General features: G+C 32.7%; 1 long non-coding RNA gene across 1 annotated transcript; it reads right to left on the reverse strand.

Annotated features, from left to right (window-relative positions):
- Window positions 1-5,935: 5,935 nt before the first annotated feature.
- LOC139508544 (uncharacterized) lies at window positions 5,936-10,559 on the reverse strand. The gene is made up of 2 exons (XR_011661301.1): window positions 10,422-10,559; window positions 5,936-8,197 (listed from the first exon to the last, which is right to left on the reverse strand). It is a non-coding gene; the product is annotated as an uncharacterized lncRNA (long non-coding RNA).
- Between the last annotated feature and the right edge of the window lie 3,176 nt (window positions 10,560-13,735).

Consider the following 13,735-nt stretch of genomic DNA (forward strand, 5'->3'; position numbering starts at 1 on the left):
GGCGACTGTTAATAATACCACTTTTACCAATTTTAAGAAACATTGTTGAATTTGATTTATGGAAGCTTACTTTTCATTTATATAAATTTAAGGTTAATATTTCTGAGATGTACATTTTAGGTTATGGATTGTCTCTACTTATAAAGGGGGAGGATTCCCAGTTATTTAATATATTTAATTAAATTGTATTCAGGCGCGTAGCTCCCTATACGCCAACATGCAGTTGTGTGCACATCAATTCAGCATGAAAAAAAAATGTCAAAATAAAAATTTATAGCATTCAGCATGCAAAAATAAATGTCAAAAATAAAAATTTATAGCATTCGGTATGCAAAAAAAAAATATGTCAAAATAAAAATTTAAAGGAAACACAAATATGTTTATAATAAACAAATCATTTAAAAATTGTATGTTTTCGAATATCATAAATACAGTTGTGAAAATGAATAATCAGTCCCTTGCTTTAATGAAAATGAAAAATCTTGCTTCAATAGTGCAGAAAATGAATAATTTGTCCTCTTAGATTACAAAAATAAATAACAGATCTAAAACAAATCCTCCTGCCCCCTCCCCCAGAATATCAAATGGTCGACCCCCAAGTCTATATATAGGATTTTTTTTCTGCGACAAGTGCCTCAAACCATGTATTAAGATTTTGGATAAAGGACCACAATAGGTAAAAGTCCAATTTAAAATTAAATGTTTTAAGTTCTTAGACTACATTTATTCTCTGTAAGAAACCTATTCTGTTTTGACTATTTGATCACAATCCAAATTCAGAGCTGTATCAGGCTTTAATGTTGTGTCCATACTTGCCCCAACTGTTCAGGGTTCGACCTCTGCTGTAGTATCAAGCTGCGCCCTGTGGAGCATCTGGTTTATTTGAAGGGTAGATGTTCCTGACCTGTTTATTAGAGGAATTGTGAATCAGGCCATTACTCTTCTCAATTGTATTAATGCATACTTCTCATGTTCGGACAGTTTCCCTCATTTTTTGAAGGCAGTATGGTTGCCTATAATTGCTTTGTCATTTGAACATTTGTGGGTAGTTGTCTTATTGGCAATCTTATTACATATTATAATTTTTATACATATCCATCCTTCAGAAAAGTTGATCCAAATGTAATGAATCCCCTCTAGTCTTGCCTTCATCTTCCTTTATCTTCATTGGAACAATTTTGGGATACGATTGCACTCAAGCAATCTGTAGAATTATACCGGTGGCTCAGAGCATTGCCCTCACGTCAATCATTTTATTTTAAACATTAAGGAACATCTCAGATTCTTATGATTGTCTTGCTTTAAAAGGTAAAAACAAACAAAGGGATTGAACTTTAACAACTTTCCTATAATGTTCTTTTCATAATCTTCATGTTTGATAATTCCCTTGACTTATATGCGTGTTTTTAACAACACGGAAAATCAGAATTAAGCAGTATTTATATTTAGTGTTTTTTATAAATTTAGAAACACGTTAGAGGGATTTCCCAGTTTTGATAAAATGCGAGAGTTTTCTGAATTCCAATAAATCTATTTCTGTCAAATAAGAACTGAAGTGGAGTTTTTCTTATATTTTACCGTTATGAAACTGATATTTGAGATTGCACTTCCATAAAGAAATACAGAACTATCTAGGTCGTTTAATATTTAATAAACATTTAATATACGTTTTTGCTCCAGTTTTTTTTGGAAATTATGCGCATGCGTATAGTTTTCTTGACTTCAAGGGGTTTTCGATTGAATGGTTGCTCTGGATTCCCCACTCAATTAATTAATTTTTAACTCATGGGATCTTTTCTATGTATGTCTGCTATTGAAGGTTATTGTTGTTGCATAATTTGAAATCATATGCATCATTTGAATTAAAATAAATATAGTCCACATCGTAGAACACCCCTTCAGGCAAAATGGAGTCTTCCATATTATTGTTTCGAGTTGTCTCCCTTCCGGAAGTAACTTCCGTGAATTCTGAATCAAAATAATACGTCGAGTATTATCTCGTTCTGTCAATAAAGTGTATTATATTAAAAACGATCGCAATTTAAACAGATAAATGTGTACGGAAAGGAGTCGTGATCACTGACCGAAAGGAAATTAAATATTTAAAGGGTTAGGAATGGGGTTCCTTCTAGAATTAACGTAGGAAAATAGGTGATAAGATACGAAGTGAAATACCTTCTCTCACTCTGAGTCTCAGTGACTGCTGTGGAAAGTAAACTTGGAATTGATAGTACAAAAATAAAACACAATAGGCCTAATAACATTGTTCATACACTGTTATCGCTATTTTGTAACTATTTTACATGTGCAGTTGAATTAGTTTTGAAAATAATATTATCCAGCTACATGTATACAAGTGTCAATGAAACAACTGCAATCGTATCCCTCAGAGCAATCTGCTCTTTGATTTTTTTGGGGGGGAGGGTTCCAAACCTGTTGTTTATAAGTTGCAAATCAGGCCATTACTTTTCTTAATTCAATTGTTGCTTACTTAATATGTCTAGACTGTTTTTTCTCACTTTTTAAGGCTGTATGGTTGCCTATAATTACTTGTTATTTTAACCTCTGGAAAGCTGTCTCATTGGAAATTATACCACATATATACAGATTGTTACATGGATTGTAGACCTGAAAAAGATGTTCAAAGTTGAATATGCTGCAAACTTCAAAACAACCTACTACTTATTTACCATGCATGTTTATCATGAAACTTTTGATCAGAACTATATATAAGTGATTTCACCATTTTTTCATATGTGTACCACTATCAATCAACAGAACAAATGCAAATAATTTTTTTAATATTTGCATATGGTTTCCTTCAATTTCTCACATCTATTTTATTTGAATTTAGGGAAATAAGTATTATTTATATAAACAAATCTCATGTCGATATATAACATGTACCACAATCAAACATCAACCCACACCAAACTGGCTGTAGTTGAAAAACATCAAAAGGGAAAATTCAGTGAAATTTTGAGAATTTATATTATCACATGTACATGCATCTGAAATATTTAAAATATTTTTTTCAATTTTTTTAGTTTTAGGTTCCATCTAGCTACCATCTTAGAAAACTGGGATTTAAACCCTAGTCTATTAGAGGGATATTTCCAGTGGCGAATCCAGAAATTTTCATAAGTGGGGGCCCACTGACTGCCTAAGAGAGGGCCCACTCCGGTCATGCTCCAGTGGTTCTCTAAATAATCAACCATATTTTTCCAGACAGGGTGGGGGGGGGGGGGGGCTCTTAATTCGCCTTTGATTTCATTGGTTGTAATTTTTATTTTATCATGAATTAGATTTGAACACGACTTGGGGAATGAAGGTAAAGACCGAATGTCAGTTTTAGTCTTATATATGTACTTTAATTTTAGTCTTGCATGTATTTATGTGTACATATATCACTGATTCAGTGGCGATGGTGAATAGCTATATATAGACACTGACAAGTCTTAGATAACATTTTATAGTTTTGAATGTTTCTTCATCAGTTGACTAAAATTAGGTGGAGGTATGTTTTTATTTCCAACAGAGGGGCACTCATGCTCAACCTATATCAATTTGTGCATGAAGCGATTGATAGTTGCCAGACACTGAATGATTATACCACAAATTTGTGAAAGTTTTAACCTATGCATATATACTTTAAATACGATAAAAAAAAAAATCATGTCTTTTTCAGGACTTCTGATCCAACCATGTAGTATTATGGCATGTTATTGAGATATGGTTCTGGTTGATGGATGTTCATGAAGGACCTGTAGTACAAAGTATATCACTGGATTGAGCTCTCTGTCCAAGTGTATTATTAAAGTGCTTTGCTTTGAGCTCGGTTCATTGTTATGCAATTCATTTTTTATGAAATAAAGATTTTACAGTCAACTCTCATGTACAAGGATGTCTCAAAGTATTATCATTTCTATGTACAATGTCAGTAACAGGGAGATAAAAGCATTTTATTTTTTGTTTGAACCAAACATTATTTGTCCATTGACCAAATTTGTTTTGCTTTCACGAGCTTTGAAGGAGATATTATCAAAGAATTGATAGAAAACAGCACAGAAGCTTACTTTCTAGCTCATCAGGCTCAAGCATCATGTTAGGCATTGTCATTACTAAAAACCAATAAATGTCTTCTAATCTGAAGATCAATTCAACATTTTAAAGTGTTTTACTAATGATACTGACAAGCCACCACAAAGATACGCTCTCACTCTATATGGAATAAATTTGTAACTAATAATATGTGTATAATTTCCGTTTGAATGGTTTTTATAGCTTGCTGTTCTGTGTGAACCAAGGCTCCGTGTTGACCTACATGTATAATGGGTTACTTTTATAAATTGTGACTTGATGGAGAGTTGTCCAGAGCTCCAGATAAGCTGCGTATTTGCGTGATCACGTAATTCAAAAAATAGAAAACCCAATGCAATTGCCCATTGCAGGGTTCAATAACCCAATTAATTCAAAGGATAACCCAATTATATGCCAAAACCATGAGTTCTCAACCCTTTTGTTGGCTACCGTTTGCGTTATTTACCCTTATCTGTTTTCACTTGTTGCGTAATCTATAATATTTTTATTATATTTATTATTGGAAATGTCCTTTCGTTCTAAAAATAGATTCCTGCATATCAAGTAGCTGAAATGGGTCCCTGTTGGCATTTTCCCTTGCTCAAAAGGTACACGTGGTTTTGAAATCATTTCGATCTTCTCTGCGTTTATCCGATTAGCGTGCGTCATGTTGTCATATTTTTTTCGAATTGCTCGAGATTTATCATAACATACATTGAATTAAAACGAAAGTGAATGTCCGATAAAAATATTGAATAGAAGCATGTTTTCAGCTTCTTTTACATTGCTGAGGGAAAGATATGATGATAACAACACTCAGCCAGTGTTTTTAAGAAGCGTCCGTCGAACGCATGGGCGTGTTTGCGTACCTCAACGCACACTGTGATAGTCGAGTTGACATATTTATAGACCCTCATTGATAGGATTTCAACCTCCTGTGCTCAACGAGAACATAATTTGCTAATAAACACGGGACTTCGTCAAAAACTGAATCAGTTGCCGTTAGAAAATGTGAAAGGCCAAATCAATTATGAAATGATATGTAATTGGAAACCAAAAGTTCTAATAAAGGATGAATTAACCCAGATTTATGTAAATTGAATAAAACAAAAACATTCAAGTATAGTAAGAGTTTATATACTATTTTTTTTCTTTCGTTTCACTGTTAATGAGTGAATACACACACAGGTACTCCTCTCAGAATCTTCAAATAAAGGTATATAAGAGAAAAAAAGATCTGAGACGAGTGCTTGGGAATGCACATATCCGTTATATACAGTTTACATTATAAGTTGTGAGAAATTACAAAACTGGCAGAAGGTTAAAAACGGGACACAAATTAAACCTACAATTGCTCGTCAGTGAATTAAGAAAATAAAACAGCTATAGCACATATTATTCAAAGAAAGAAACATACTTAAGATAGAAAAACATCCGGGGTTGATATTGCCTAAATATTCAATAGTGTGTTGATGAAAAAACCCAATACATTAAGGAGCTTGGTGGTGAAAAACCCAATTTGATATTTACTTGAGGGGGTGAATTGGAATTGATAATGCAATTGAAAATCTTTATCACCCAATTACATAAGAAAATGGTGGGTAAAAACCCCAATTTGTGAATTCTTATCTGGAGCTCTGGTTGTCTCATTGACACTCATACCACATCTTCCTATATCTATTATATGATCTTTGTTTTAATTGAAGAGACAGCATTATAAAGACCATTATTAATTACAGAACACACAAAATCATATATTCCATGTACCTAGTCATAATTATGAATAAAACACGTGGTATGATTGCCAATAAAATAAAGTATATGCCATATCCCAAAGGACGAAAACAAAAATCTGTTTGTATGTTTTATTTTTATTTTGTCACGTATCTGCAGATTCCAATATTTTTTTCTGATTATGCATTTAACTATTTAAAAAAAAATAAAGTACACTTTGGAATAACAAAAACATTTCCAAGACAAACAAACAAAATAACATCAATTCAGATTAACAAACATGACTGTGTTTACACGGTTAGATATTTTCTATTACAGTCTCTCTTTTTCTAATATAGTTTTCAAGATAAATTCAAAAACTACAATACACGTGTACAATGATGGTAATTTGATGTCAAATATTTAGATCTAGAATTTTCAATATTTCGTATGTATACAAGATAAGAAAAGATTATACAACACACTGCTAATGTGAACATCTGAAAAGCTACAATAAAGTATTCAAGTAAAATAATGTATGTTTATCCAACAAGCTAATGTAGTATTATGTAACCGTGGATATGATCCGAACCATTTAAAAATTTGAACCATACGCGTCTAGTCATGACCATATGAGTATATAATGACGGATCAAAAGGGGGGGCGGTTTCGGATGTTGGAATCCCCTTTTTAGACGAATCAAAGCTTTTGATTTGGGAAATATTGTTTTAACATAGCTTTTATCCTCGGTTTAAAACCTCACATTTGCAAAGAGCCGAATCCGCCCCTGGTTTATACCTTTACACTCGCGTGGTTACTAACGGGCAGTACCATATCAGTGTTTGTACAGTAACTGTACTATATTGGCATTTTTCAAATGAATTCTAAATTCCTTCTCAGGAGTACACAGCCAAATCTTAGAACCCAAACCGGTACGAGCTGCTAAATGAATTCTTTATCTTCAAATATTGTATGAGTCTAGGTGTATCTGTTATATTGTCTTCAAACGAATTAATTTCAAGCGTTTCATCTTGACGACATTATTGTCTGCAAGTCTGCGATATTTTGCGGTAGACTTTTTTTAGCGTTTAAATTACTATTTCAGAATCAGAATTTCGTCTTTATTATATCAACTTATTTTCATTTAATTATTGTGTTCTTTCTCCTTTTCATACTATTATTCTGTTATTGTGCGATAGTATAAGTAGCAGCAAAAACACATCAAATAACTAAAAACCTGAAATATTTAAGAAATTTTGATATGATGAAAACAACAAAATATCTTTTAAAAAAGATAAGAAGTCCTGAGGATTCAATGACAAAAGTTCCTGGGAGTTAAGCAAGTCACATTTAGAAGTTATTTTCTGTCCTCTTGTTCCTATCTTATATGATAATGACCATATGCATATGGGCCGGAACAAATATAAATGTATTTGATTCAAAAGGTCACTAATTATCATAAATGGTTTGAATGTTAAAGCTCTTATAACCATTTACCCGCTGTAAGTCGCTGGGTTAACTCAATTTGCTACTGTAAGAAGAGGCGGGGTATTACATTACATTTTGAATTACGCAACACGAACCCCACCGATAAATCGGATGAGCTTGGGTGGTACGGAAGGGTAAGCAGTTCCCTGTTCTAATGGCTTAGGTCCTTACAACTTATATGTAATTTGTATTCAAGTAGTTGAAGTTATGACTTTTCTGTAGTTTGATGGGTAAATTTCCGTTTTTATACTCTAACGTTTGACACATATGCACACTGACAAGGGACATATATTTCACTAGCACGATCAAAGTATTTAAATACCAATTTACCACGTAGTAACTATCGGAAGCCACCATTTAAAAAAAAGATTTTCCGACAAACTTATGATGTCGTGTTTAGTACTAGATTTATTTACAAAACCTACAAACCTACAAACTTAAAACCAATAAGCCAGGGTTTGGATGGGGTTAAATGATTAAAGAATAATACCCTTACGAAATAAAGATTAGAGAATAACGGGCAAAAAAATGAAGATTAGAGAAATGCGTGGTCTAATTTTTTGAAGATTAGAGAAAAAAGGGTTGAAAATTAAATGTTTACAGAATAACATTCTGGTTACATGTACGGCTGCTAAAACTGTCCAAAACTATTAACAAAATTGGGAGTGTAATATTTGACATGACACTATGTTTCTACATGGGCTTGAATTAAGTTTAATGTTTACAATTTTTCGCCTGCAAAAGCGGGATTATCCTTTGCTTCATATGTCATGTATTTCTTGTGTTGACTTCTATACTCCTCCGACATGAACAATTGTTCAACTTCCTCTAGTGTTTTATTCTTGGTTTCTCGGTAACATGAAGTATAAAACTATCAATCCTAATACAGATATTCCACAAAACAAGTAAAATGTTCCTGTAAAATATATGAAATGTCACATTAAATTATAAAGTAATACAGTTACCCCAAAAAGAGCGAGACCGGTTTACCCATCAATCTCTTACATGCATGGAACATTTAACCAAGCACATCAAATTATCAATCTTACCACAACGGTCCGTATACTTATATACTTATTTAAATATAAATATATATTGATTTCTCTATGCCATTTTTTAACATAAACATGAATCGAAGTACATAAACTTTTGAAACAAAAGGTATAATGAAAATTCCTTCTTTTCACAATTATCTGTCTTGTGTGTACAAAAAAACTAGGCGGGCTCTCAAGAGCCTTTGCGGCTCACATATATCTTGTGAGACATTGATGGCATTTGAAGATGTGACTTTAACATAAAGAATGATAATTGACCCGCCTAAATCAACGGTGTTTACTGTTAGATCGCACAAACTTTATCAGATGGGGTTAGCATGGTTAACAAAGTAAGAAATAACTATTTACGCAAAAGGGAAGGCTAATTGAGGCTATCTAGTCTTTTCAAGCATGCAAAACGTACAATATACTAAGACACGTGTTTAGGGGGCGAGCTTGAAATTGGCTCTTATGCTACCCAGTCCAGGCGCTAATGGATGTCGAAGGGACAAAGAGGACCACTTTTAAAACTCTTTCTGAGGCCTCATCATGTTGTTAGAGCTTGCACATTGTGGATGTGAGAAAGGTTGCCGCTGTTGTTGTTAATGTGGAAAATCAAGTCTCCCGTTCCCTGCGTCGTGTGCATGTGGTGGTGGCTGGGAGTTAACATATTTGTTTGGCCAAATAATGGTCATTTTTAAAATGTTTTAGTACTTAGTGATTTTATTCTGTTTTAATCAATCTATCTTAAACTCTACATCGAAGATATGGATCGAGGACTCATCTTTTGACATTTACCCCCATATTGTTGTTTTTACCGGAAGTGTTAACTTTGTATTTAAATATCAACTACAGAACATGATGAGTGGTTTTTAGGATAACTTAAGGCCAAAACATAATGACCACCACAAACTCTTTCTTCACATTTTGAAAAGAAGTTGAATATCGAAATAAAAAAATGATATTGTCCATATCCGCCATTTTGAATATTACCGGAAGCAAAGGTTTTAAGACATATGTCTTATACATTGTATCACTTAAAAGCATCAAAAAAAGATTCCTGCACAATTTAATGATAGTAGCAATACGTTTAAAACACATTTCAATCACCCGCTCTAAAAAATAAGGCTTATTTTGGTACAATGTCCGCCATGTTGGATTTTACCGGAAGTAGGATTTTTAAAGACATCTAATCTTTATAATATATTCAAAAGTAGTACATAACAAAGGTTTGTACAAATATTATTATAGCAGCATGGGAATAATACCTTTTCACATGCTAGCCTTCGATATTGGGCCGATTAAAGTATGATGTCCGCCATTTTGGATTTTATCGGAAGTGAGACATTTTTTTCAAATACCTCCCTATCTGAAATAAAAGAGTAATAGTCGAGGAAGGTCTATGCCAAATTTCATGCTTGTAGCAGGATGTGCACAATTCCCGTCTGAAATATGCTTGTATCCGCCGGACTACCTACTGTGGTTTTGGAAATCATGTAAAATAAGGTTAAAATCATAATAAGTAGTATTAGATACTCCAATAATGTTTGAGATCAAGTTTGATTTTATTTGGCCAAGTAGTTGAATTTTAAAGGACGTCATCGTCATTATTTAATTTAATGTTGACTATTTTAACAATTTTCCAAAAGACTTCTAAAGTAAACCCTCTATGTTTTATCAGTTTTAGCCATTGCGCCATTTTGGCTATCGTGAACTTTCTTTGCTGAAAACAATTGCTGTTTACAGTTTATCTTTATCTATAATAGTATTGATGATAATGTCAAATTTGCTCTAAATGCTTTAGTTTTAGAGATATAAGCCAAAAACTGCATTTTACCCGTATGTTCTATTTTTAGCCATGTCAGTCATGTTTGTGACAAGTGGGATCTTCGGACACATTTTTTAAACTAGTCTAAGATACAATGAAGTATTTGCAGAGGAGAAGATGTTTGTAAACGTTAACGGATGACAACGGACGACGGACGCCAAAGATGAGAAAAGCTCAGGCCAGATGAGCTACAAATGTAGTGTGGTTTAAAATTTTAATGATTCCTGATGTCTTTTTTTGTTGTTGTGTTACTTTGTACGACGATTTTAAACACTTACCATATGTAGTTATGGATTCAAGTAGTGATAAAAATGTGAAAGACACAATTAGATTGGCTATCCAGTTTACGGCAGTACTTATTGAAATTGCAGTTCCTCTGGCCCATATTGGGTATATTTCCGAATTAACTGTCCATGGCATAGACCCAGTCCTAAATAGACAAGATGACTTACTTATTATAAATGCAATTCATGACAATCTAATACATATTTATGTTAAACAACCCTAAAAGAAAAGTAACGCCACACTACCCATATTGCATCAATTTAGAAAAAAGTGCCAACAGAAATTTTTCGTAGACACTAAACAATTTGTGTTTTATGATTTTAAAGTTTTCAACTTTGATATATACATGTATATGTCAACAAATGAAATATTCACTCCAAAAAATAAAATCTATATATAAATTTTAATATCACTACATTTAAAGACTGATTCTTACTAAATACTACAAATAACTCTTCTAGTAAAAATATGCTATATTCAAATAAACAAAAGACAAGATGATTATAAAATTTGAACAGGATATATAGAAATCAAAAACCAATTGTTCAGAGAACAATTGAAGGTCTTTCCACCAAAAAAAACCATGTATTTTGATATGAAAATAAAATTTGGTTTTAAATGTCATTTCCAGCGTCAATTGAACGTTTACTTGACACTGATTCCAAAAATATCTGGTTCTACATACTTAAATATTTATTAAGTACAAAAAAATAGCTACTTCAGGTTTACTCCAAATCACTTCCGGTTGGCTTTTCAAAGGGTAAATGGCTTGAAACCTAATGCAAAAAGTCCCATGGCTTTTATCATGTATACATATGAGATAAAAGCAAAGGTCAAAATCTAGAACGTCAATTTAGCCTATGACCTTGAGCTCAATTTCAAGGTCATCAACCAAGGACATCAAATCAAAAGACCCTAGATCTTAATTATATTTGGTTCATGAGTTATATCACCATATGCATATTTTTAAATAAAAGAGGGGAGAAAACCCTAATTTGATGAAAGCTTACCCTTTTAACCAATATGTATGTGTTACGACATGTCGTAACTAACAATTAAGTACAAATATGTTGTCTATATCTTGTATCGTGTTTTAAAAAGTGGTGAAAATAAGCTAAAATTCAAATTTAGAAATGACCTTGTCCTTTGACCTTGACCCTATTTTCTTCTTTTTTTTTTTTGAACCGAGGACCTCAAATCAAAAGACCCTAGGTCTCTATCACTTATGGTTTACTAATTACAATTACATTTTAACTTATTTTAAAATACAGAAGGGCGAATAACTTTATATGGAGTTTCCGGACGCTTCGGTCAAAATTATTTTTAAGATCCTGAGTATAAAACGAGCAAATTGGTGAAATAATTTTGTCGTAATCTTTAACGGTTGCGAAGGAGATTTGTACACAAGGGAAAACAGTGTTTGGGGAGATAACTCATATATTAAAAAGTGTTCTGTTAAACAGGGTGAGTTTTCAAAGTCCCAATAACTGTTCGATATCATACGCAAAAAACCTAAGCGACATCTTGGGAAACAAAAAAGCACCGTCAGAAAAAAGTGGCAGAAGAAGAAAAAAATAATAATATACACTATGGCCCGTTGAAGAGGTGAATATCCAAAATTGTCAACACGAGAAGGTTATTTCAGTGAGGGCGCAGCCCGAAGTGAAATAACTTTCAAGGGTTGACAATTTTGGATATTCATCGATTCTAAGGGGCCACAATTGATTTATTATACCGAACTAACAGTGGAAAGGCCTTTCGAACACTTTCTATATGTTTTACATAACGAAGTCAAAGACAAGTTGACGTCAGATGAAAATACATTTGTGTTCTAGAATTTCTTGATTGTACAACAAAAGTAGAATCTTTTTGTAAAATATTGATGGCCCCTGAAAAGGACCGTTACTCTATAAGAGCTATCATCAGCTGCTGTCACTCTATTCATGTCTAATGCCTTATTTCCTCGTCTCTCGATGAGCTTCAACTGTAACGTGAACGCTGCCATTTTGTTTATTTACGTCTGTGACGTCATAATCATGGGAGATAACTCAAGTACAACTCAACAATCTCAAAAGGTTATTCGCCGGTGAATAATAGGGGTTATTCACCGCTGGTGGAAATTTTTAGGGTTATTCGTCCTTCCTTGCAATTGAATGAAAAACAACTGAATTATTCCATGTCACGTGACAACGTTTCACCCAATAGAATTGTTTAAAATATATGTAAGGTATAATAATAATAATTAAAAACCGATTGTTCAGAGAACAATTGAAGGTCTTTCCATATCAAAGAAAATTTTTAAGAAGCAAGTTTCTTCAGACTGATGCGATAAATAATGGTTTTGATATGCTTGAAAGTGAAATAAAGGAGATCATATGCTATTTCTGGTTAAGTAAATTTTACTTTTGGTCTCGTATGATAGCTTCGTTCACACTGATTCCAAAAATTTATAGTTTATATATACTTTTGCCTGTAAACCGAGACATAATTGACCACTTTCGGTTTACAGAAAGTCACATCTAGTCTTTAGTGATAAATTAATGTATTTAAATTACACAATATATGGATTCTGATTACTTTGATATGAAAAAAGTGCAAAAATAGCTACTTCAGGTTTTCTCAAGGTCACTTCCGGTTGTCATTTTTTTTCAAGGTCATATGTCAACTCACCTTTTATACATCAAGGTAATATGGGTTTATAATGAACTTAGTTGAAGTTATAATCAAATAACGTTACTGTAAGACATTTCAGGGGCACTAACTCCTATAACATGCCATTTAATTAATTGTATCAGACCAAATGTAACATATCTTCATTACAATAAGGCAAACATTTTGCATTTTGTTTTTTTAAATATATCTTTTAAAGTGTTTGAGAAAATGCAAAAACAAGGAAAAGTCTAAATTTAGAACTTGACCTTAACCTTTGACCTTGACCTCATTTCTAAGTTAGGACCTAGGGACCTCAAGTAAAAAGGTTCAAGGGGTATATGGTTTAAGGTTTATGAGTTAAAAAAACATACCGACAAATTTATATTGTTAAGGTAGATAACTCCTATAAAATTTCGAATAGCTTCGATCCAAAATCATCCAAATTAGCCAAAAATTCATGAGGATGTAACGAACAATTTAGAAAAAGAATTTTGTCGATTTCTTATTTTGCTACGAAGGAGATGCACTCACTTGATAAACAGTGACTAGTGAGATCACTCTTACAAAGAAAATGATTCGGCTTAGCAGGGTGAAATTTAAAAGCGTATAAAATATACGATACAATATGAAAAATATCTAAGCGACATCTTGTAAA

The sequence above is a fragment of the Mytilus edulis genome, unplaced genomic scaffold, assembly GCF_963676685.1.
Source record: "Mytilus edulis unplaced genomic scaffold, xbMytEdul2.2 SCAFFOLD_562, whole genome shotgun sequence".
Taxonomy (NCBI): domain Eukaryota; kingdom Metazoa; phylum Mollusca; class Bivalvia; order Mytilida; family Mytilidae; genus Mytilus; species Mytilus edulis.